Genomic DNA, 21,801 nt, shown 5'->3' with positions numbered 1-21,801 from the left:
CTGGAGGATGTGTGTCAGATTGGTCTGAAGTGACAAGTAAGCTGATTCAGTGATCTTGACAAGGAAGATGTATGGTAGGGTATTATCTGTGTTTGACAATTTTGTTTTGCAGTTGCCTGAGGGAGCGAGAGTTTGGTCAGAAAAGCTGCTACTGCAATATTTAGCTCAGGCTTGGAGTAAGGGGAGGGTGGTTCAGTCAATTAGGGTGGATCTAGCTTCCATTAGCATATTTTGTGCAAGTGGCAGGGTTGCAGAACTTGAAGTCATGGGCAGTGGCTCGGATGTTGAAAGAGTGGGGTAGTGCTGCTTTTAGGAAGAAGGATGTGGCCAAAGGCTAAGGTTTTGAGGATCTTGAGGTTACTGAAGGGGAAGTCAGCAGATTATAATCTGTGGATGACATTATGAATATGGATGTATAGTGGAGCGTTCAAGTTGAGCGAGTTGCTGGGGCTGCTGGTGTGGCAGTATGTGGTTATTTTTCTTGGCTCAGTGGAGATATGCTTATGGTGTTCAAAAACAGATCAGATTGGTAAGAGTATGTAGACTGTGCGGAGGATGCACAGAAATGAGTTGATGTGTTCAGTGTTGTGGGCCAGGAAATTACAGCTGTCATATGGTGGGAGCCTGCAGGACTTGGTTTTCCAGTTACACAGAGGTAGGGGAATAAAAGAAAATCATTCTTTTGTGTTTGATAAGGAAGGCTTGTCAGTGTTTAAGCTTTCAGGGACAGAGGTTTTCCACTCATTCATTTCGTATTGGAAGGGCATTAGATTTGGCCAGAGAAGGTAGGTCAGCGGAAGTAATTAAGAGGACTGGGCATTGGTCTTCAGGCATCTTTTTAACATGTATTAGATAGTTTGTTATTTGGTAGTTGTCACTAAAATTCTTTTTAGGTAAAAATGTGGTCATTTTGGGTCATTCCTACATTTATTGGGATGTGAAATGGGCCGAGATTAGGCCTGACAGATATGAGCTGGGGTTGCAGCATTATGGGTGGAGAGTTTTTTAGCATGGTGTCCGAGGCCTCAGGTGGCATCAGCTTGAAAATGAGTTTGCGGACATATGTCTTCAGTTGGGATTCCAAGTGCTTTAGTGGTTGATTTAGCAGGTAATGATTTAGATGTCATTCCAAAATGGCAGCTGGTGTTTAAGGTGCTGAAAAACTTGGCTAGTTTAGAAAGTAGGTTTCCCAATACGAGTATTGTGTGGTCTCAAGTGGCATGACATTTGGTTTGGAAGGATGCAGGCCATTTTATAGGTAATGAGTATGCCCAGCGTTTTGTTAATTTTAGGTTGTCGAGTCATTTGAGAAATTTGGGTATTCGCACTATTGATGATAGGGACCCAGTGTGGTTTAGAAAGGGTGGAATACACCTAAGTGAGATGGGATTGGATTTATTTAATGTACATATGGTGTTGTTTTTGGAAGGTTTGCTAAAGTGTAGTATTTGAGGGGGAACAGCCTGGGTCAGGCTGGTGGGTGAAGAAGAGGGGCTGGCATTTCCCTCTTCTGTTCCCCCTCTGGTGTTATGTGCTGAATTTTACAATGTGGTCAGTTGGGTATGGAAGTGAGAGTTGGATACTGCTTCTGGTAAGTCAGAGTAAGCGAGTGGTTGGGGTATTGCTGCTTATTTTCTGGTGGGACATAGGTGAGAGGGAGATGCTGCCACTGTTAAGTTTTACATGGAATTTATGTTCATATTGTGATTAATAAAATGATTGATCAAATAATTCTATGATTAAAGAATGTTGTTCAGTAAAGGTCATCATATGCCATGTTGGGGTTGTGTGTTTTATTGTGGGAAGGGGATTGGGACAATATATATCTGAACAAATGCATGGTAAACAAATACTGCAATGAATGCAGTAGCTTGGAAATAATTGTATACTGACATGTTATGGGAAAAAAATGAAATACAGGTAAACAAAAAATGTCCTTTTTGCAGCTGAAGTAGAGATTTATTACAATAGAAAACAATGGAGGCACTTAGAAACATAATAAAGTAATAAATAGTACTGTGTGTTTAACTGATTTCATTAACACACACACGCAAGGATATATTTAATTAAGAAGAATTCATATAAAATTTTAACTAAAGCACTGGAGTACATTCAGTACATTACTGCAAAAAAGAGTGATATATGACTGTATGTAAGTGCATTATTCCTGTTTTCGGTGATTTCATTACTGTAATATAAACATTGATAGTATCTGAAGGAATAGATGGCATTCAGTACATTATTGCTAGCATGAGTGATATGTGTCAGTATATATGTGGAGTATTTCTGTCTAACTAATGTTTTAACGTTAAGTATTTATAAAGGGTGTTCTCAACTACAATATTGCAAACAAATGTATATCAGGCACAAATATGATCATTATGTTTGTGTAGTAGACTGCAACTTGTAAAGCCCACCATTATATGATAAACACTGTACTGGGAAGTAAATATAAGCACTTCCTGTTCATTTCATCCCAATCTGCATAAGCACTTCCCATAGCATTTCATCCCAAAGTCTGCATAAGCACTTCAATATAGTTACAAACAAAAGTCTGCATAAGTACAATGTATACATTCTGTTTTACTTCAAACAAGATTTATAAAAATAGAAATGTTTTAAAGTAAGAAATTTAATACTGTGTAACATGATGTGCAAATTTATTGAGAGTACCCCACCCCCCATTCTCTGTTTTTGCATTCCTTGGTCCTTTATTAGTTTATTTCCCTCCCATTTATGTTCATTTTTTTACATGTTCAAAATCCATAGGAGTGACCAGGGTATGTACCTCCAAGGTTAGAGATTGCTCACACGGTGTCTGTTCGGGGGCATCCTCACAGGGTTGGGGTACCAGTCCTGCAGGTACCCATGCACATAGCAATTTGCCAAGCCTCATAGAACAGGAGCTTCAGGACTTGGTTGAGGGTGTGCTGGAAGGGGTACGTGAAAGGCAGATTCAGACAGTTGAGGCTTCACTTCAGCAAAATTCAAGGAATGTGTTCCCAGCGGGTGCCAACCTCTGCACTACCACAAGCCTCTACCCCTGAAGATCGCAGTCCTCTACAGTTCCATCATCTGGCAATGGAAATATTTGAGCCTCTGTGGGTTGAGACTCCTGTATGTGCTTTAGCCCTTCTTACCTTATCCTTTCATCTATATCCTTTTACCTATTTCCCAACCAAACTGCCTTCTCATATAAAAAAAAATGGGGAGAGCTATCCTCCAATAAAAGCATAGTCCCCCCATCTCCCACTTCCTCCAACACAACCATCTTGATGTTTTCTTTCTGTGCTCCTGTTGTGTTTGTGTCTCAACTTTTACAATCGTTCCTATCTCCTGCTTTCTATTCTTTAATGAAACTCTCATGGCATCCGCACAAGGTTACCTCTATATAAAACCCCTTTATTTTTTAAACAATATTACTAATAAAAGCTGTGCAGTCAAACGCTTGCCTTATCAGTTTTAAACATGACTGTGCATAGCCATGTCCATCTAAAATATCCGAAAGCATGCAAAGTACTATACTGATGTTTGTACTTTAAATCATTCTCAAGTACCCTGATATTGTACAGTTTGCTGATTGCTGAGAACTGTATTTTTGAGATGCTTTGCTGGTTGTTTCTGCATAATTTGCTACTTTCTCTTCTTCCTGGTAGTTAATTGTTATAGTCTTGCAGCTTTGACTCTGCTAAAGGGATTCTACAGTTCCCTGTGTTTTAAGTGCCCATAAACATTTGTTGTGATTGTGATGCTCTTGGCTGATTCCAACATAACAATGCTTGGTGTCCTCGCCTGTGACTCTGAAGTGATTTCATTGCATCACATGCCATCCAAGCAAAACCTAAATAATTGCATTTAAACATTTCAATAACAGAAACTACATAAGTGATGTACTACTGATTTATTGTATTATTTGTGCATTTATCTGTATTTAATGTTGAAATTACTGCATTTATAGGCTCATAGGTTAGTACTAGGCTAACCGCCCTTGCGAGCCATTGCAAGCCTAGATAATTATCCCTTGTGAGACTCAAACCTTGCACCTTGTGTTTGTAAGGCAAACACCTTTACCATTAGGCCACCCTCCCAACTTGCTCTAACTGTCTTACTATTGGTCTGACTGACTTGAAATTGCCTTCTTCTAGCTAGTTTGCTAAAGGTGTTTCATGGCAGCATACACGCTCAAGCAATCTGTTTTCTGGTTTTACATTAAGACTAGGAAATTTCACCTAGTCAAGCAATTAGTGGCCTAGCCTATATGAGGTGGAAAACAGAGAAGAAAATTGTAAGCTCATTTCCGCAGAGCTCAGCAAACTTTGGCATCTTTCCTGTACTTCAAGAGTTGTTTCCACTGAACCTAGTACCATCCGGGAAAAGATAAGTTATTAAACTGAAATATTGCACTTGTTTTTCACTGTTTAAGTGATCGCTACTTGTATTTTGCAATTTTCTGTGCTTTTAAAGTATATTTTTACTATGAATCACATTTTCCTATTACTGTTTGATATTTGAACTGTTTTTTTCTGTTATTGCCTTATAGAGGGAAAATCAGGCTAAAGAGTAAGTTGTTTGTTTTTGTATTGCACTCGAGGGTCTTTTTTGCTGTGCTTTTACATTAAGACTGCTAGGATCATCCATCCTGTGGCAGAAGGAATTTGCCTTGTCTGTCTGAGCTGGGGAACAATCCAAAGCAGCTCAAAGTGTTGGTGTTTATTGGTCAGAGGGCTCAGAAGTTAGATTTAACTTGCTTTCCTGCTTCTATAAATTAAGCACATTTGCACAGCATGGTTGACAGTGTCCTTTATAGACACAGAGGCCCTAGCAGTCATGTTTACATATAAAACTAGTACTGGGCCTGTAATCTGCAATTTAGTGATGTATTGTGCAGAGTTAAGCTCAGAGCAGCTAGCCTGACAACAGATAGCACTAACACCATATCATATCACTGCTCAACTCTAGTCCCTAACCCTAGAGACCACCCAAGGAGACCTTTGTAAATCCTAGTCCTCAAATCCTAATAACATACCCACAGGTCCAGAAAACAAGAATATGTACTTTCCAAAAGTCTTCCTGGCTTGGTAGATATGTAGCAATTGTCTCATGTTCACAGTCAACCTTTTAATCCTTATAGAAACCAGCACAGTATGCTACAGATGTACGCACACTATTTTCCTGGGAGGCAAAAATCTTGCATTCAAACAAGGTTGTCATGAGTACATATGCATAATATATATATATATATATATACATATACATATATATATATATATATATATATATATATATATATATATATATATACATACATACATACATATACACACACACACACACAAAACCTCCACCAGACATAGTGTCTATACATAGACTATCATATGCTGAGGCACTAAAAAAAAATCAATCTACCCAAACCTGAAAGACCTCTTAAGCCTGCAAACAGCAATGCATATCCTCAGCAATCTCTAAAGCATACACCCAAAGCAACACCAAACATCACACATAAGCCTAGACCCAATGGATTCCTGAGAACAAAGCCCATAACACGAGCAAGCGATTTACCCAGGACTCTTGTCAAAGGGGACTTTATTGTATAACACACAGATACCCACTCACCAGAATGGGTAAGAAGAACAAAACGGTCACTTACTTATCTAGAGTCAGGATCTTCCAAGTTACATATACATTCAAGTCATTGCACCACAGATATCAGTATGATTCTAGCATACTCCATGTGGGAGTAAATGACTTGAGACATACCTCTCTGGACTATTTGAAGAGAGATATCATGTACCACTCTGAATATATATCTCACACCTCTATGTGCAATGTATTGAGCAGCATTCTGTCTCCACCAATCATGATGCCACAGTATGGTCAAAAAATGATTGACTTTAACAATTGGCTTAGTTTCTGATGTCATTCTAGGGGGATTCAATATTTGCTAGCCTGGGAGGACATGGTCAGCAAACCATGTTGCTTTACCAAAGATGGCTTGCACCTGCCCCCCCCCCCCCCCCCAGCTTGCAGGTTTTGGCTAAAACTTTATCCACCTCCTTACAGTGATTTTTACACAATGCCAAAGTGACAAACCCACCAACATAGCAAATAAAATCCAAAGGAACCTAAAGGTGTTACTGCTTAGTGCTAGGATCCTTAACAAGAAACTCCACACCCTACAAGGCATCCTCACTCTGGAGAATATAGGCATGTGTCCCATTACTAAAAAAAGGTTTAAAGTGGCAGAAAGTGCTCTGGCAGTGCAAGGTTACAGTGCTTTCCATACATTTAGACCATCAGCTGCACAGGCAAGGACTAAAGGTGGCAGTATCTTTATCTACATTAACAAGCATGCCTCAAGGTTGGTTAAACAGGATACCCTGGAGTTCATCCATTTGCAACTCAACTTAGATAGAGTCCCTTACCATATCATAGCAAGTTGTGAGTCACCATCTATGTCACAGGACTCCCACAAATCTTATGAAGTCCTATCTATATCACGGGTTGCCTCCTAAATAGCCTGAAACATAACCTATCAGGACCACTCAAGACACTTTTCAACCATAGCCTCAAAAGTAGGTATATACCAAGTGAATGGAGGATGGCAACATTTACCTCCCTCCCCCAGCATGGACCACCAACTTACCACAGAAACTAAAGACCCACTATCCTGACAAGTCTAATACACAATGCCATGGAATGATTTATCATGGAAATGATCAACAAAAACACTGGCAACCAACAGACACTGGACCCATCCCAGTTTGGTTTTGTCAAAGGAAGGTCATGCCTATGTAACCTGACAGACTGCTTTGAGAAGGTAAATACAATGCCTGAAGAAAAAAATGGTGCATACCACCCACCTAAACCTAGCCATGGCATTCAATACAATACACCACTCAGGTAGTTTTGCAAAATTTCATTGAACTAGGCATAAATCCCTACATAACTTGCTGGACTGTAAGCTGTCTCAAATATAGGACTCAAGTAGTCTGGATTGGTGAGACCAACTCCAGCAAGAGGCAGATCACCAGTGGAGTACCACAGGGGTCTGTGGTAGGCCCACTCCTGTTAAGCATGTACTTCTCAGAAGTCAAGGCTTATCTCATGGGCTTCTGGCTCACTAAGTTTGCAGACAAGTGCAAATTGGTAGCTATCATAAATTACCCTTGTGACACTAACATCCTGCAAGAGGGTCTAACAGAGACAAATGACTGGTGCCAAAGCCTCAGATTAAAACTCAGTGCAAAGAAGTGCATTATAGTGCCTACTAGGAAAATGTCCATGTTGGCAAACTATGCCTTTGATTGAATTGATTTTGGAGATTACCCACCTTTGGAACAGACTCTCATTTCATGTCAAACAGAGCACCTCATTTTCCCTCTTCAAATGCAATCTGGATGATTGGACAGGTAAATGTAAATTCACCCTGGGGGTTCCATCTGTGTCCCTCTTGGACAGGAGCAATGGGTTTTGATCATGGAAATAAGGTTAGAACTTGGCTAGGCTTGTAAGGGCCCTAGGGCCATTAGCCTAGTAACTTCCTATGATCCTATGATAAGACACACCTATGAGTTGACCCAGTAGTTAGAGATCTGGGAACATATATAGACAGTAATCTGTCCTTTGTCCAACACATAGCCAAAGTAGTAAAAAAAAATATTCTCTTTCACCCAACTTAAGTGTATGGCATCCATATTCAAGGACGTCATAACACCACTCTACTTAGCCTTTATCAAACACATCATTGTGTACATGTCCCCTTTCAACATGTACCTGACTAGGCATATGCAACAGTTAGAATGCCCACAGAGGTTCCTCACTAAGAGAATCCAGGGTGTTAACACACTGTCCTATATAGATTGCCTTAGAGCCCTGTCTCTCTAATCAGCCTTCTACAGGTTGTTGAGAGGCGATCTGTTCTTAGCATATAAGGCATCGTTAGATCCAGCCCTGATGGAGCTTTTGCACATCTGCAAAACAAGCAGTACCAGAAACACTAGATCCAGGGATTTGAACTTTGCTTGCAACATAAACAGAACATGATGGCAAGACAGATACGTCTCTCACAGGATCCCAATGCTCTGGTATAGGCTGTCCATCCATGTGATGCAGAGTCCATCCCTAAGCCTATTCAAATATATCCTTGACCATCGGATCGCAAATTGCAAATTCATCCCCAGGCTGGCACCTGTCTCTCTTAAAGAGACCGACAGAAACATTCCTGAACTAACATTTGATGAGGAATCATAAATTCATCCCTAGGCTAGCCACATTATCTTATAGACAAAGGCAGGAGTAAACATCCTCTAACTAACACATCCACTCACATAACTTATAGCAACTTCTTAATTAACATACCTCTCCTAATATACACCTTCCTGACAAACACCCCTCTCCAGTTAAGGCGAACATGTTACAAGGGTATGAACTGGGCTTGGTTGCATAGCTAGGCTTACAAAGGACCTGGTGGTCATTAGCTTAGAATATACCTATAATCCTATATAATGACTGGACTGATTACTATTTTTTTTCTGTTATAAAACTGTAGTGTGTTAATGCTAAACTGAAACAGCATTTAATTCAGTGGCTTGATGGCATTGTGAGTGGAATGTTACCTACCACATGTATGTGAAATTATTACAGCTATCGGGACTAAGGGATGATTTGTTAGATGATACCATCAGGTTAGTTTCCAAAAAGATTACTATCAGCTTCTCTACCGATGTCCCATTGCTAATAAAAAAAATCAAGATGAAATATACTAGGACTGCACATGCAAGAGCTGACGCACACGCCATTGCTCTGAATCTTAGTCATACAAACTAGAGATACTTGTCTGCCTAAACACAGACTGCACTGCATGCTAGTTCACATGCCTTTTTAAGTATGTAAATAGCTGCAGACAGAAAAGTAAAATTTAAAAATACGTTTGCTCTTTATCAATGTTGCCATTTATAGTACAGCTCTACCTAAATAACAAATATTGACAGTAATATATAGTTTTTAAATGCATTCAGTCAAATCACTGGTTATTTTTTCTGCCTTTGTAAGTCTAGGGGACCAGTGTTTGGGGTGCTGTAGTTTAAGAAAAGAAACTGAAAAGCATTTTATGCAAATGTGAATTTTTATCCTCAGTTTTGCATTTTTAGTATAGCTCAAGGGAAGTGACCTGCTTACATTTTAAATGTAGCCTGATACCATTTACACTTGGGATAGAGTTACTGGCTATTTCACCTGGGATTTTATAGACAGGTAACTAGCACTTTAAGAAATAGAGTTTGAAGGGACTGCCATGGAAAAGTGGCGCATTTATAGGATCATGCCCTTAAGCAGGAGAAAAGCGTGCTTCCAGCATCCATGTGGGTGGAGACCAGGGAGGTGCTATTACAAAAGTAGCTTATTTGTACACTTTGTAGACATAGTAAGTTTAATTATTTTGCATATATTAAGATATACTGCAGAACTGTAAAAATGCATATATTAAGCTACACTGCAAAAATTGTGAACACTTATGCAGGCAAAGAGACGAATGTTAAAACTGGACTGATTTGTAACATTATTTAGCAACTTCTGTTGTCTCTGACTTACATTAAGTATTGATCTAAATGCTGTAGTTTGTGTGTGTCCTGATTTTGTTGGTTTGGAATTATCTAAAGTTGCTTCAGGGGATTTTCACAGACTATCATAAGTAATTATTTTGAAATACTGGTGTCATTATTAAGCACAAACTGATTCCAACATTTACAGAAGAAAATGAGTACTTCTGTCTTGTGACAACTGCTGTGATTTTCTGTAGGGATATTCTTAGACCAGAGAAATAAATGTGAACCATAATTTTCTGCAAAATGCAGATCTATTCTATATTCTGCAAAATGCAGATCTATTCTGTAATCACTTTTTATCCTTTTTAGTTTGCTTTATATTAATTATTGTTTCAGATTTCTTTTCCACTTAAAGGATTTAATTTCATTGTTGTGTCAGAAGCTTATATTATCAGACTTTTAGGGTCTTGGAAGACATTAGTGGATTATATGAAATTAATGATCCACATTCTTGAAAAGTCAAACTGCTGATGTGAACATAGTGAAATGAGTTAAACGTGATAGATGTATTTTGAAACTATATAAAGAGAGGAGGAAGAAAAACAATCACATTGTAAATGTGTTTAGACTTCATATGTGGATTGCATACTTTGAAACAGAATCATAATTATCTAATGTTAATTAATATGCTCTTGCATTTATAGTACATATATGAAAAGGGTTTCCAAATCATGCAAAATACAATATTTAAAGTTAGCATGACAAAGGAAAGTGAGCATAAGGAAACATACAGATTTATTGCTTTTGAAAATGTGACCTGAAGCACAGAAAGTAGTTTGTAAATGAAGGAAGACTATGCCCAGGATGCCATTTTTTTCTAGCTTGCAGGAGATGAAACAATGGAAACCAAAACAACTTCCATGGCTTCTGTACTATTTGAGGTCCCCTAGCTGCATTGGCTGTCAAGCTGCATCCATATACCATTAACACACTAAACAGTCCAAAGAGAAAAGCGTGTATCAACTATGAGGTGAACTACTCCATTAACAGACAAATTATTGCAATACAGGCAAACTAATTGTGAACTTTCTACAAAATGGGTGTGTAAATGATCATCTGATTTACAAGGCGATTAAGTTATATGACCATCTATACCTTGACAGTACTCACCATCAGACCAAGCTCCTTCTCCTCAGGAGGGAGGGGCCTGTCAAGCCAGCAGTGAATTTGTGAATACCCATCTAATCATAGAGTTTTCATTTGAAGGCGGATCACGTATTGCACGAATGATATGCAGTGGAAGTTTACTATAATGCATGTGGTGCACATTTACTGAATGAATCAGACTTTTTGTCATTCAGTCAGGAAAAGATAAGACACTTTCATGTTGAGTACAAATCACAAAAGTGGCTGATGTGTAACTTGCAGGATGTGAAGTGGAAAGGTTCCTACATATGTGGCATATCTTCAGCTAATACTACTGCTACTTGTAACACATTCCGCAGGCTATGCATTCCTCCTATGACAGACATACACATCTATATGTAGCAGTAGAACATGCCTTCATTTCTTTGCACAGTTGAAAACATGCTTTGCATACTATGATACTTCTGGAAGAGTCTACGTTTTTACCCAGCATAACCACAGTAGTCATGTTGCTATGTAAATTACTGAGTAGTGGAATACTGTGCCACAGCAAGAACACATTGTGGCATCAACAGATCAGAAACCAACAACAACTTCAAGGACATAAGAAGCAGACAAGTCAGATGAGGAGTATTTAAATGAAGTACTACACTATCATACACTTCAGGAAAAGATGCAGTATAGATAGGCACAGACCAATGTGAGTTCACCATGTACAAATATATTCAACATAATTTCCTAATCCAGTCAAAGTACTCACAGGAAAATGATAGGCATAGAACTGAAAACTGTATGCCAACCATCAAAGTGATGCCAGTATTTGCATTCATGAGTTGTGTTCTACATTGAACAGCAAATATATGCAAACTAATGCACAAGGGTGGGTTATTATTTCTTCAAAATACTGGTGTCATGTGTTGAACCACTGGCACCAACACATGAGGCAATATCCCCCAAAAAACAGATGTCCAGAACATGGGCCTACCATGTATCAGTACTGATATCATACATTTGTTTGTGCTATCAAAGATGCTGAACAATGAATGCAAATTGTGTTTAACTGGCTGTTTTGTAAGTAGTCATCACAATAGACATATCTGTGTAGGTAGGTACATCCAAGAATATCACATCTCAACTGCAGTAGAGGCCTGACACTGAGGATGACCTGCTAACATGCCTACAATGCAGTTTGGTTTCTCATCTTGCTCATTCACCAAATAAATGGAATTCTCTTCCACAGGCTATTCAATTTGCAAACAATCATCGTTCCTTAAAAAAGGTTCTAAAAGACCACTTATCAAACTCTTTGCTCTGTTCGTGCTTCACTACTGGCTGAAATGTATCATTCCTTATCACCATTACAATTCTGTATCCTCACTTACTTCTACTTTCTACCTTGCTCAACCTCTGCTACCCTTACCTCCTTTTCTTACTCTATATCTATAAATATCTGCCTTGCTCAGCCTCTACTGCCCTTTCCTCCTCTTCTTACTCTATATCTATAAATACTTTCCAAACAATGCTGTTACTGCCATAAATAAAGTATACCCATCAAGAAATGAAATATGCCTCACACTCAAATTGTACCTGGACTTTTATATCTTTTTTCTCCTCACACTATTTGTATTTTACTCTCTCTCTACAGCACTATAAATAACTGATTATGCATCTTAAGACATTTTTTTTTACTTCGGCATCTTAGCTAAATGTCTACAACATGGTAAATAATTGCTTATATATCTTACTAAGATGTTGTTTAACTTATCTGTGTGTGAACTGAAACTTTTCTTTTCTGGGCCTCCACTAAAAATGGGCTCTTAACTTTACCATAAACAAATGTCAGTAATAACCTGTTTTTGATTTGTTTTCTATTTAAACAATGATTTGTTAGCAAGTGCAACAAATCCACTCACAAACCCGAAGTCATGTTATGCATCATAACAACCCATGGAAGTGTTGTCCAATGTGTATCTCCACTCTTGCTGATGTACAGTATATGATAAGGTAATTTTTATTTTTAAATTTAAAACAGTATTGAACATAACATCAGTGTGCAACAACGAAAGTAAACATAGAAATTTTCCAATATATGGCTGTGTAAAGCCTATTCACAGGCCAGTAGTCCAACTTAGAAAGTCTCGTATCAGACAGGAAGGTCTTATTCTACTACTGAGTATTCAGAAAATATGAGACCCTCAGAAATTATTCCTGTTGTACTTTATTCAAAATCAATTGGCACTTATTAATGTAATAAACTACTTGCAACATACTTTACATTTTTCCAGAGCTATTTGCTTAAGCCTAATAAAATTGTGCACATCTTCTTGTGAATGAAGATAGTAGACCAGCCACAGTACAATTGCACCCTTTACACAACAGACCCATTCCTAATATTTTAAACCTCATTTCTATTGGAAAAAAGATAAAATATGAATACAGGTGCCAAGGACTATAACCAACACTGCTGTGGGATAGTGATTCCTGACACTCACTGACAAAATTAAATGTTATTAGAGAGACTGCTGGGCACCACAATGGCACATCAGATAGCATTGCTGTCTCACAGCAAAATATTCTCTCCTTCAGTACTAAGCTAGGGAGCAATTTGTGCATGACCACCATGTGTTTTTTCTTTGTCTTCTTGGAATGCTCTGGTTGTCTCCCACATTCCAAAGACATGCAGTAGGTGAACTGGGACTCTAAATTCCACATAGGTGTGAGTGCATGTATGTATGTTATGATATGAAAGACCTTCCAACCTAATTCTGCTTCCCCTTTTACCTTGTAAGCTCAATGGATATTGGCGACTGCATAAGGGGTCACTCTGGGGGTTGTCTGCAACTTAAAAGAGATGGGCTGAAACCACTCTCCACCATGCATGTCAATTACTAATCAGACCTTCCAAATTTTATTACTGAATTAAATCTAAAACCAATAATACACAAGATGTCTCAGGGAGGCTGGTAACTCTTTTGGTGTCAGCAGAAACCAACATTTTCTTTACTGTTCCTTTATTCTTTATTGCATTTGACAAGCTCTTGCTCCAGCTGCAGCATTACAGATCACTGCCTATGGCACAGATGTATGAATTTCAGCTTTAACTACATTATTCCTGCCAAGTTTCTTTCAAATGTGTTTCTTGTAAAGCACCATTTCCCTTTTAGTAGCAACCACAATAACTGAAATGTCATGGTTAGAATGACTCACAGACGTTTCATCTCATTTAACCATCCCTGAAGCCAAAGGCCTGTAGGCTGTTCCCATATGATATTTTACTCAGCATAGTGCAGTTAATTGTATCTTGGCCCCTGGAGTAGAGGCTGAAGGGGCCAGAGATCAGTGACTGCAAACATCATAGGACCAGAGACAGTTTATATTAAATGCTTCACTGAGAATATGCTGCACATAGTTCAAGTGGGCCATCCTGCGACTTCAGTCTCTCAAGAATATCACTAATTCTTAAACTGCAATTATGACTATTGCTCTACAGAATGTATGCCTAATGTTTTCGTTGCATTTCAGTAATTTTCTTAAAATAATATGTATTTTACTTATCTTAACCTCACACTGTCATAACTGCTGCTGAAATAGAGTTTTAATTTTATTAAGATAGCCTCAACAACTCTTATCATTTGCCCTGCATTCTTGCACAGAAATATGCAGCACAGCCACAGTAGCAGTGATTACATAATGGTGATTGTAGATTGCAAGTGCATGGTCGCAATAACTATCTAGCCATTTGGCTGTGACAGTCCCTCTTAATGACAGAAAAGCTTGAAGAGATGGATTATGCAACAATGCTCCCTTTACTCTTCTCTGCATTGGTTTTCAGGCATGTTCAAGGTTATATAAATCCATTATCAGGCATTTCATCAGTCTTCTGGCTGTTGCCAAATGTTAAACGTCAAACATATCATTATGGAAAGTCATTGAAAATGAAGATTATCAAGTGTCTTATTTCACACTGGAATAAAAATGACAGTGATGTATATTAACTAAGCTAGGTTGATAAGCATTCATGCAGACACACACACAACACACACACACACACACACACACACACACACACACACCCACCCCCCCACACACACACACACACACACACACACACACACGCACACACACACACCGCTCAGCTAAGATACAATGCTATTTTCAGGTTTAATTTATCCCTTCATATTATGTACATAGGTTTGGAAGCACACACCTATTTTCATGCTTGATATACCTCTTCATATGATTTTTCTGAATCCCTCATCACATTTAAATAAGTAAGGTGCAGATTATGTACTACAGTATAAAAAAGCCTCAGAATATTTTGGGTGATCTAGTTTCTCACTGATAAGAGCAGGGATTGTAATGAAGGTTTAATACCAGACAAATGGGAATAAACCAGTAAATAAAAGATAAATAAAATGAAATTAAATGAATATGAGATGCTCTTGAATCTCTGTCTTTCTTATGGAATTCTGTACCCATGTACACAGTGAAGCTCTCCCACAGGTAGTCACAAGTAAAGGGTAATATAATTATCAAGGTGTGTGAAGAGTTCAGTGCCTGTACTGGGGTCACTTTTGGGGAAATATGCCTGGTTCTGATGATTCACCTCATTTAGAAAGAAAGAGAGATATGATGTCTAATACATAGTCCTCTGGTGAAAGATCATAAACAAATACCACTCCATCAGCCACCTTGTCTATGCCAGTACAATTCTGTATGCTTAGTAAAATAGATGACTAGGTGAAAGAACCATTTTCACAATAGACAACCTCTTTTATCAGGGTTTAACTTCAAGAGTTCTTACAACAGGCCACACTGACAGTACTGATACAGACTATATAGCTTTGCTTTATGGCCTGGCCTGTGTGGCAACATAAAAATAATGTGCACAAGAAACAAAAAATGTATGCGTGGACCATAATTGCAGACTATCCCTGGGATTCAATAAACTCTGTGCAAGAATAGCACTATTCTTGCACAAAGTGGTTCATGTCTGTATAGCACAGCAGTGCGCCTTGCATATTCATGAAGATGTGCTGCTGTTCAACCTATATGGACACGAACTGTGAATAAGTGCATGGGGCATGTCCAAGTAGTGTACGGACATTGAACACATCCGCTGCACTGACAAAGTGCCTTATGGCACTTTGTAATAGGATCTATCGTAATATTAGAGAATTACTCTAATATTATGCCAGTATTTCAGTGTCCATGGATACTGAAAGGAAATAAATATTCATTTCAGTGTCCACAGACACTGAAATAAACACTGCATCAGGAAAACAATGCAGGGGGTGTGTGACAGGTTCTGTTGCACACCCCCTGCCTTCTAAAAGTGCCATACAACACCTTCACAACCTGCTAAAGCAGGAAATGAGTGCAAATGCACAAATAATGGGGGATAAATCCCTCTAAAGGAAAACAGCATACACATTGCCCCACAAACTTAGAAAGTTGATAGAAAACAGGTTATGCAGTAGCATGAATTACTGAAGGATAGAGGTCTGAAAGCAAATGTATGCCAATATTCCCTGACAGCAGTCCATGTGGACAAAGGCACAAATAATGGGGTGAAAAGCAATAAAATAGGGACACCTCTGAAAAATTGCCCTCACACACTTAGAAAGTTAATAAAAAACAGGATATGTATTAGGAGTCTCTGAAGGATAGAAGCCTGAAAGCCAAATGAATGCCATTATTTCCTGATTGCAGTCCTTTATGACTTGTCAGAACACCACAATACTCACTTATATAAAAAATATAATAATAATATTATATATTTTTTCTAGGCTAAGGAATGTTTAAGTGTAGCTAAGCGGGTGTGCATGTTATGGCCCACCACTTACCATAGCTTAAACATCCCATAGGAGATGAATACAAATATACAGGTGAAATTTCCAAGCCGAGTAGAGTCCCAGCTTTAAGTGCAGATTTTCACAGTCTGAGTACCAAGACAGGTAACTTATTTTTTCATAGTAGTGTTAAAATTACTTTTGTAAACTTAAATTGTGTAGCAACTGTTTTTGTCAACCAGGGTAGTGTAGCTGGTGTACAATATAAGTGTGAGTGCATATAACATGTGAAACCACTCATGTACACACAAGTGCCCATACAGTATAGTCACACCCCTTGTCAATGTAAGGAAAGCACATAGAGGGATGTCATGTAAAGTATATGATATACACTTAATAAATGAAATCAGTCTTCTGATATATTTTAAAAATGAAAAGTGAGCAATGATTAGCAATGCTCAGCCATGCTTAGCAAGTGTAAGCATCGCTAAGACATGATTGCTAAGCAGCAGGGAGTTCAGCTAAGTGGATTTGGGCACAGTTAAACAGTGCTCACAAACTTCTCCTTTAAGCAGTGTTAAAACCAGCTCAGCAGGTTTGCGCACTGCTTAGCGGAGCTTAACCATTTCAAAATGGTCCAAAGACAGCAAAGGGCAGGAATATTGCACTATTTAAATGGCCCAGGTGGGAATACAGCCATAATCTGTTATAGTCCATCTGTGCAGATACAATGGCTGGTACTCTTGGGCACAACACTGGGGCATTCAGGAGTCCAGGGCCATGGCTGGACTCTTGTTAAAAACAATGAGGAGAGACTGCTGCAGGGCTAGTTACAGGGTTTCCAATACAAAGTGGAGGCCTGGGACAGTCTCGCACATGAAGTCACCAGTGCTACTGGCATCCACCGGACTCGCAAAGCAGCAGAGACCTCCAAAGCAGACATCCAAGCAACCACTACCCCACAACAACTTTCACGTATCACATACTTCATAAAGTCAGTGTGCCACACAGAAGCAGCCCTTAAGGCTAAATAATGCACCTAATACACTAGTAATAGGAGACTCTATTGTCAGGCTCTCTGACATCATGCTCACCAGACTGAACAAGGAGAAGGTCACTGTAAGCTGCCTGTTGTGTGCCAGGATCCGCCACATAACACAAGCACTCAGGTCACTCCACTGCAGGTAAAAATATGACTCTGTCATTGTCCATGTTGGCATGAATGACCTGAGACGTACCTCCCTGGACTACATGAAAAGAGACATAGAGGAGCTCTCTGATCATGTAGCCCAGGCCGGTAAGACCCTGACTAGCATCTTGCCCTCACCAAGAATGATGCCACAGTATAAAGACAAAATGATCAATTTTAACAATTGGCTAAGCTATTGGCGTCATTCAAAGGGGATCCAGTGTATGTCCACCTGGGACGACATGCTCAACAAGCCACGTTGCTTCACCAGGGACAGCTTGCACCTGTCACCCTTAGGTTTTCGAACACTGGCTAAGGCTCTTGCCACCCCCATAGTGTTTTTTTTAGGCAAGGCTCAAAAGACAAACCCACCTCGATAGACAATACCAGAAACAAAAAACTAAGGGCAATGCTACTCAATGCCGGAAGTCTAAACCTCAAGATGCATGCACTCGAGGCACTCCTCAGTATGGAGAAAATCTATATCTGTGCAGTAACAGAAACCTGGTTCAAGGCTCCAGAGAGCACCCCAGCACTACTAGGATTCAACTCGTACTATACTTTTTGGCTCCAGAACTCGGACCGAAATACTAAAGGCAAGGGAGTATCCATCTTCATCAAGGATACCCACATCCCCAGGTTAATGGCACTGCACGAGGCATTGGAGACCCTCCATGTGCAACTAACAGTGGGCAAAACTGCTTTTCAGTTTGTAGCCTGCTACAGATTGCCCACCTTGTCTCAAGTCCCCCACTCGGCATTCTTCAGAACATTGGAGAATATGAAGGTCTCATCAAACACCATGATATTGGGGGATTTCAACTACCCAAACAATGACTGGGAAAACTACTCAAGTCCCAACTCTTTTGCCCAATGGTTCCTGGAGTTTATAAACTCAAACACCATGGAACAACTGGTCACTACTCCCACAAGAGGGGACAACATATTGGACCTGGTCATCACCAACATGGGGGATTATTGTTCCACACCAGAGGTAAACCCCTCGTTGGTAAAATCAGACCACAAACTAATCACAATGGACATCCACATCCTGACCCCACCCCCAGCCAAGGAAACCACTGTGAAAAATCTCTCAAGAGCCAATTTCACACTTCTCAAGACTGAGGTGGAAAGTTTCAAAGCCCCCGGGCAAATGGAAAATGCTATCCAAACCGCAGAATCCTTTACAAATGCACTCTATGCGCACCTACAGGAATGCATGGATCATGCCATCCCATGTAAAACCAAGACTCACTCCCCCAAAAAACAGGGGACCAGTCTGGTGAACCCCGACCATAAATAAGCTATACAACAGAAGGAGAAAACTATTACATGATAGGGCAAAATCCCAAAAAGGGAAGGCATCCCTGATCAGTATCAGCAAGAGACTTTGCTCCATCATAAAATCATCGAAGGCTAACTTCAAAAGAAAAATCACCAAAGACTCTAAAGATAATCACAAGGTATTCTTTAGCTACATCAAGAATCTGGGTGGCAACTCTCAGATCTGCTCTGAGCTGGTGCAAAATGGCACAAAATACACTGAACCCACTGACATTGCCAACATCCTAGTGAACAGGTTCAGTGCAAACTTTACCCCCCTTCCCCACAAAAGAGCCTGTGTCTATCCCGGAAGAATGCAGTCCCCCTGACATTACAGACACACAGGTGAAAGCAGCCCTTTCCAAACTAAAAACACAGCATCAATGGGACCGGATGGTATCCCGGGCTGCGTCTTACACAAGCTCCAAAAATAACTAAACCCCCACATAAACTCACTGTTCCAACTCAGCCTTACCACGGGTTATGTACCCAAAGAATGGCATACAGCAACAGTAATCCCGGTCCACAAAGGAGGTGCCACAACGGATCCCGGGAACTATCTCCCCACAGGCCTGACTAGCCTGGTCTGCAAGGCTATGGAGCGCTTCATCATGGATCTCATAAACAAAGACATTGGGAACCTCCAGACATTGGACCCTACCCAATTCAGCTTTGTTAAAGGCAGATCTTGCCTCCTAAACCTAGTTGACTTTTTTGAAATAGCTACCAAAGCCATAGATGAGGGAAAGGTAGTCCACACAGCCTACCTGGACCTCGCAAAGGCCGTCGACACAATACCCTACTCTGGCATCATAAATAAGCTTACTAGCTTAAATATCAACCCATATGTCACAAGATGGGTTGCAAACTGGCTCAGGGATAGAACTCACATGGTCAGAGTTGCGGGTGCCATGTCTGACACTAAACTGGTTACAAGTGGCGTCCCACAGGGCTCAGTCCTGGGACCACTCTTGTTTGGTATATATTTCTCTAAGGTACAGGCAAGCACAGGAGGACTGTGGCTGACCATGTTCGCAGATGATTGCAAGCTGGGAGCCATAATCGACTCTCTGGCTGATACAAGCATCCTCCAGAAGGGTCTTACAGAGACAGATACCTGGTGTCAAAACCATTGCCTCAAGTTAAATGCCAAAAAGTGCATAGTCATCTCTTTTGGGAAAAACACAGTGCCCACAAACTACCACATAGGAGGTAATCCACTAAGTATGGAAGAAGTAATTAAGGATCTGGGGACCCAAGTAGAGAGTATCCTTTCCTTTGAAAATCACATTGCCAAAGTGGCTAGAAAAACCTTCTACATAGCTCACCTAATCACAAAAGGGTTCACATCTAAATCAAGAGATGTCATTGTGCCCCTCTACTCATCGCTCATCAGGCTCTTAATTGAGTACAATGCCCCATTTGGGATGTATCTTACCCAACACCTGCAACAGCTGGAAAGACCTCAAAAGTACCTCACCAAGAGGATCATGGGCCTCAAACAGATGCCCTATGCTGCTCGACTAAAGAAACTCCAGCTCTACTCAGTTGCTTACTGCCTACTCAGAGGCGATCTCTGCCTGACATACAAGGCCATGCCTAACCCGGAATTGATGGACATGCTCCACCTCAAGAAAGCCAAATCCATTAGAGTTATACGCTCCATGGATTTAAACTTCAGCACAACAATAAATTGGACATGCTGGAGGGATAGATTCATATCCCAGAGGCTTCCCTCACTCTGAGATAGAATCATGGTTCATGTTAGGCAGAGCCCCTCGCTGACCCTCTTCAAGAGAAATCTTGAGGAGTGGATGGGAAATTGTAAATTTACTCCTGGGATCATTTCTATGGCCCTGCTGGACAGAGGCACAGGAATCTAGTCTAAAAGGCTGGCGAAAGCCAACACATTCTGGCTAGGCTTATAAATGCCCTAGAGCAGATAGCCTAGTACCTACCTATGAACCTGTAAGGGGGGTGCTCTTGGACCAGTGGATCTAAGATGGATTGGCCCAGAATGCTCATTAGTGTGTAAGTATTACTATCACATAGTTTGTAGCACATACTAACCTGAGAATGTGATAGACAGATATGCATTATGTGTGTTTTTTCTCCCGTTCAGCTGCAGCAGAGAGGGCTAGTGACATGGAAGCACATGGTGAAACAAAGATGGCCAGCAAGGTTAACAGTCGAAAATGCAGCCAAATACCAGATAGTGAATAATCAGACTTTTATTGTAAATAAAAGACAGACCGGTTTTGGCAATATAATGCCTTCTTCAGTGCTGAACAAACAATCAAAATTAACACAATAAAATGCAAATTTATACAGAGTATTGGCCAATAGGCACATGAATGTGCTGTTAGACCTCATGAATAATGTATGATATATTATGTACAGGCAAACACTATACCTGGGAGCATGGCTGAAATGTGCGTTGTGTAATATTGTTTTATATATATATATATATATATATATATATATATATATATATATATATATATATATATATATATTATAGGAAGTAGCCAGAATTAATTATTACGTCTGATTTTGAAATGTGCCCCTTATAGGTTCTCTTCTATTCTTCCACATATATTTAACATAATTATGACTATGGAGGTACATATTTCACCTTCATGGTTCCATAGTCTATTATGGTTTTGTCTTTTGTGATGTTTTTGGAACTATTGTCCTTGGGCATAACACACATTTCAGCCATGCTCCCAGGTATAGTGTTTGCCTGTACATAATATATCATACATTATTCATGAGGTCTAACAGCACATTCATGTGCCTATTGGCCAAT

Source organism: Protopterus annectens, chromosome 9.part0, assembly GCF_019279795.1.
Source record: "Protopterus annectens isolate FY-2018-M chromosome 9.part0, PAN1.0, whole genome shotgun sequence".
Lineage (NCBI taxonomy): Eukaryota > Metazoa > Chordata > Ceratodontiformes > Protopteridae > Protopterus > Protopterus annectens.
The sequence above is the reverse complement of the archived record's forward strand: the minus strand, read 5'-3'. Positions refer to the sequence as shown.